The 5,912-nt window shown below is 42.3% G+C and overlaps 1 long non-coding RNA gene across 1 annotated transcript; it reads right to left on the bottom strand.

Annotated features, from left to right (window-relative positions):
* Positions 1 to 1,403: 1,403 nt before the first annotated feature.
* LOC124687082 lies at positions 1,404 to 2,988 on the bottom strand. Its single transcript, XR_006998078.1, has 3 exons — positions 2,694 to 2,988; positions 1,630 to 1,701; positions 1,404 to 1,529 (listed from the first exon to the last, which is right to left on the bottom strand). It is a non-coding gene; the product is annotated as an uncharacterized LOC124687082 (long non-coding RNA).
* Positions 2,989 to 5,912: the final 2,924 nt, after the last annotated feature.

Here is a 5,912-nt window from a genome sequence, read left to right on the forward strand (position 1 = left end):
CCTAATGTCCAAGCTCGATAGATATATTGTCTGCCACATATCGCCATTATCAGTCAAATACTATTTGGCCTTTTGTAACCCCACACAACAACAAAACAACCATAAAAAGATGTCCAGTTGAAACGAAGAAGCCCGAGAAAGATCAGTGAATGAACAAATGATAAACAAAGGGAATTGACAATCAGGAAACCGTCCTGCAAACATACCAAAACCATGACAATTCGATGAAGAACAGAGAAAATCACTACGCATAGAGAGAAATAAGAGATGGGGAGCAGACCTTTTTTAACAAAAGCACAATATTTTTGAATGAGCTCCCGCTTGCAAATGTACACAACAACTCTTGCAACATGCAAGAAAGGAGTGCTCACAAGTGCAGAAATGAAGGGAAAAACGACAAAAGCAGAACGAAATATATATTGTGTATTAATCCATAGTTATCCATCATTGTATGTGATATACTTTGACGATCCAATTTTCTTTGAAGTTTACTGTATGAAATGAACTTTTTGTTTGAATTCCAGGGAGAACAAAATAAAGTCGGGTACTGGCGGAAGTGATGAAGAAAAATAACAAGAACTGGAATTTTGATCTACCAAAGACATGTACTTATGAAAGAGATAGAGCAAAAAAGCAACAAGTTGTCATCATTTTAAATAATCTAAAAGACAATACAGTTCCCAAATAAACCTGCAGCTTAAATTAAGAACCGGTTAGAAAACGAATAACTCTCTTATCATGTGTAGATGTACATATTTTTGTATTTTTTAGAACTTCACCGTACGGGAAGCCCCTACGGTGTAAATCTATCTTTCTCTATTATATGGACATCGCTTCATAATTTCAAGTGACAATTGATCACCTTGTAGCATTAAGACCCTAACTAAAGTACCAAGGGAGATTTAAACATGTAGTGCTTCATCGCAAATCACAATGAAGAAAATAAGGTTCCCCCACAGGCATTTTTTCTTAATTAAATAAAAGCACCACTCTATGAAGTAGAAATATTCTCCTTGTTGGTAAAGTAAATAAATGTCACGTGCTCAAACAATCAGCCCTTGGTAAATATCATTCGAGGGCTTAGGAAAAATATATACCAGGCTCGTTCGATACTGCAAGGAAAAGAAATAAAACATACCTAATAATTAATCCTAAATCAATCATATGTAGTATTCACCTTCTCTTTTCTCGGCAGTCAACAATTTCTAATTATTTTGTCATCAACAATTTGTGGATACCTCAGAGAACCGAGCAGCACGGAGCAACAACAGTTTGCCTTGCCTCTTGTTGATGATATTTTTCCTGAGAGACTCTCGTCGATGATATTGATCCAATAGCTCAGAAGATACTAATGAGGTTATTCGAACTACAACACGGAGCAGCAACACTCGCCTTGTCTTGCATATAGTTGATGATATATTTTCTGAGACTTGTCGATTATATTGATCCAATAGACCAGAAGGTAATATTGAGGTTATTCCAAATACCGTCTTTCCCATCTCAAAGCTTAGCTTAGTAAACTTCGACATCTGGAATAGCAAAAGAAGTGATGCAGGGCAACATATATAACAATAGTAGATATTTCTAACGTATACGATTTTCGAGATGGAAGGAGACAATGAGACGTACCAACAATTCTATCTCAACTGTAGAATCGCACAGATCGATGAAGGTGCTGCTCAATTGGTTGGAGAATCCTCTCTATGTCGCCCCGAGGAGGACCACGCACAATATGGTGCACCATGCATTGGAAGATAGCCACAAATTATGGACCGGATCAAACATTTGGCATCTACAAATCAAGAAAGCATGATCCAGTTATCTGAGATGTTTCAATGGAGTATATCACTGTCATGTGGAAGCTAAAATTCTGAATATTATTTAGCAAATAGAGGAAACAGCTTTGGCACTGCCCGGTACCGAGCAATGCAGCGGCAGGGGTTGCTGCGTGAACCCCCACTCTGGGATCCTGTAGTCATGCAAGTCAAAATAACATTCATAGATAACAGTTTACCATTTTTATCCAGGTACGTTAGTACATACACTTGATGGAATATCAAGTTACTCATGTGTTAATTTTACTGTATACTTGACGCTGCCTACTTTTGACAAAAAATCCAACAAGTGCTAAAAGAAATGGCAGTGCGGGAATGCTGGCAATAACAAAGGCGATTATTTATTGTGTGTGTGCCTACGACCTCATAATGATTAGTCTGATGATGTCAAATGTCTTAACATTTATCTGGAGGAGTATAACTATTCATGGATGAGTACCACCAACAAATTATACTCTCCTGTAGAAAAAGTCGAAGCAGTTTCAGATACCCTGCTTCAACAGCTGCAAAGCCGTTGCAATATAAAGTTAACTGCTTTCTTGCCAAAACCTCCTAAAGTTGGACTGTGCCTGACATTTGTACTATTTTTCTTATGGGGCAAAGGATAGAGGCCCCTTCTTGGCCCGATGCTGCTACCATTATCTGGTGAGAGTCTGAGAGATGTGGCTGTCTGGCTCGCCGACTTTTCTTTTTACGGGCTCAGGGACTAAATTATCTGCTCTAGTACACTTCAAGTGACCCAGCTATTATCACTGAAAGTACAATACTATGATTTACATCGCTTGAATGCTCCTGTGCAGAACTGCAAACCCAACCATGAGTCACTTAAGCACAATCACTACGGTCGAGTGTAATTACCTGAAGGCTGAAGCGACGGTGCTTATCTGGTCCTGCAATGTGCATCTCGGAACCGCGTCCGGATCGATGTTCCTTGCATGAGACAATTTGCAGCCACCAAACTCGTCAAATAGAATAAATCTCAGTCTTTCAAAAGAAGCAATAGAAGTGCAGGCATGGCCTAGTACCCCTATTCCGCGCCCTCTCCTCCTCGTGCGCTGCACGAAGGGAGACACCGCAGTTGTAGACTTGCAGCAGTGGCGCCACCCTCTCCCCCTTCCAGTCGTACACGTTGAATGCCGGCGAGGTCCCTCACTCGAACTTGACGCACGGCCCGTACAGTCACACCAACTGCTGCCTGCGGCCGTGCTCCGGGTGCCGCAGCCTCTGCATCGCCACCAGCAGCCAGCTATGCACCGTAGCCAGTTGCCGATCGCAATCGGGCCCAGAGCGTCCGCGTGATCCAGCCCCTGCACTCCACCTCCAGAATGATCTCTTCATCTTCAGATGCCGTGCTGTCCACCTCGCAAATCTCTGGCATGTTGTCGTTCTCAGTCGCGTCGGTCGTGCGACCGGTGACGGACGCGTTGAGCGGGCCGGAGAAGATGTGGTGGTGTCGACGTCGACCGCCGTTTGCGGCAGCGACTCTACGAACTTGGGGGAGGTGAGCGAGCTGTCGAAGTCGGTGCAGTATTTGTTGCAGAGCGACCACCGTCGAGCCGAGACGATGTCCACGATGACGATGCTGCGCGCGACGGCGGAGCACTCCAGCAAGCCGAGGCTAGCTTTCTTCACGAAGAGGCCCGCGAATACCGAGGGGTTCTCGCCGAACACGTTGAAGAAGTTGCAAACGATGAAGTTCGGGCGGAGGAGGGAGAGGCCGAGGGTGCGAGGTCCCTTGGCATCGAGCGCGCACGTGCCCGCCTAGCCATCAAGCGTGGCCTCGCGCGCCTAGAGGCGGCGCATCGCCGGCGTAGGACGGAAGGGAGGGGAAGATCGTCGCCAGGAGGTCACCCCCGAACTCGGAGAGCGCGGTGACGGCGTGCGGCGGGTCGTCCGCGCGGGCTGTGGCCGGCAGCGAGGAGTAGCGAAGGTGGAGGCGGGCGAGGTCGGCGGTGAGGTCGACGACACCGACATTGTCCATGGGCATGGAGGAGTTCAGGAGATTGGAATACGGTGGAGGTGGAGACCGACATCGGTGAGGAGATAAGGTAGAGAGAAGAAGAAAAGATGAGAAATTTCGGGAGAGAATACGTGGCTGTCAAACTTTCTCCAACCGCTTAACAACTTTTTTTTTTTGAGAAAACCCAACCGCTTAACAACTACATTTACGTGGCTAGGTCAATTAATATCACAGTGGGCCATAGAAACGAAACTGCTACATCCACCCAGGCTAAAAGAAGGCCCACTACAGAATAAAGGAAAGAGACCACCAAAAATTTCTACAGACCACCAAACGTGTACACGGAAAAAGAACCGCAGGATTCAAAACTCTGTGAAAAAAGAAGTTTGTTCAGCTTTAATATAGTAGTTATTACAATATGCCTCCTATATATGATGATTATGGTGATGAGAATAATAATGATAGCTATTTTATTGAATTTGCTCCCACTACAATTAATAGTAATGACTATGCTTATGTGGAGAGTAATAATTTTATGCATGTAGCTCATGATAAGAATGTTTCATGTGATAGTTATATTGTTGAGTTTGTTCATGATGCTACTGAAAATCTTTATGAGAGAGGACAATATGGTTGTAGGGATTTTCATGTTACTAAATCACCTCTTTTTTTGCTGAAAATCTTGAAGTTGCGCTTGTCTTGTTTTCCTATGCTTATTGCATTATGCTTACATGACTTGTTTATTTACAAGATTCCTTTTCATAGTAAGTGGGTTAGAATTAAAAGTGTTTCTTATTTGCTTTTGATGGTCTCTTTTGCTTCAACTCTTATTTCTTGCGAGAGCATCATTAAAATTACTGAGCCCATCTTAATGGCTATAAAGAAAGCACTTCTTGGGAGATAACCCATGTTTTTATTTTGCTACTGTTTTGTTGTGTCTTGGAAGTTGTTACTACTGTAGCAATCTCTCCTTATCATGTTTATTTCGTTTTTGTGCCAAGTAAAGTCTTTGATAGAAAGTTGATACTACATTTGGATTTCTGCGCAGAAACAGATTTTTAGCTGTCACGAATTTGAGTTTTTCTCTCTGTAGGAAACTCGTAAAATCCTGAAAAAAATTCATGCATAATCCTCAGATATGTACGCAACTTTCACTCAACTGGAGCTTTTCCATCTGAGCATGTTAAGTGCCTCGAAAAAATTCGTCTTTACGGACTGTTCTGTTTTGACAGATTCTGCCTTTTATTTCGCATTGCCCCTTTTAATGTGTTGAGTGGATTTCTTTGCTCCATTAAATTTCAGTAGCTTTGGGTAATGTCCAGAAGTGTTGGGAATGATTGTGTCCTTGCTTAACATGTGAATTTTTGATTATGCACTAACCCTCTAATGAGATTGCTTTGAGTTTGGTGTGAACGAAGTTTTCAAGGATCAAGAGAGGAGGATGATATGATATGATCAAGAAGAGTGAAAAGTCTAAGCTTGGGGATGCCCCCGTGGTTCATCCCTGCATATTTCAAGAAGACTCAAGCGTCTAAGCTTGGGGATGCCCAAGGCATCCCCTTATTCATCAACAACTTATCAGGTCACCTCTAGTGAAACTATATTTTAATTCTGTCACATCTTATGTACTTTACTTGGAGCGTCTGTGTGCTTTTATTTTCGTTTTGTTATTTTCATTCTCTGAATAAAATCGGATCCTAAACATCCTTGTGTGGGAGAGAGACACGCTCCGCTTTTTCATATGAACACTCGTGTTCTTCATTTTTCATGTTCATGGCGGAAGCTGAAAGCCGCTGCACTTATTGTTATTTTGTTGGAAACAGAAAATGCTTCATGTGGTAATTGGTATATTGTCTTGAATAATTTGATACTTGGAAATTGTTTTGAGCTTTCTAGTAGATCATGTTTAAGCTCTTGCATCATGTTGTTTAAATATATTAGTGGAGAACTACCGTAGAGCTTGTTGAAATTTGGTTTGCATGATTGGTCTCTCTAAGGTCTAGATATTTTCTGGTAAAAGTGTTTGAACAACAAGGAAGACAGTGTAGAGTCTTATAATGCTTGCAATATGTTCTTATGTAAGTTTTGCTGTACCGGTTTATACTTGTGTTTGCTTC

Source organism: Lolium rigidum, chromosome 2 (assembly GCF_022539505.1).
Source record: "Lolium rigidum isolate FL_2022 chromosome 2, APGP_CSIRO_Lrig_0.1, whole genome shotgun sequence".
Lineage (NCBI taxonomy): Eukaryota > Viridiplantae > Streptophyta > Magnoliopsida > Poales > Poaceae > Lolium > Lolium rigidum.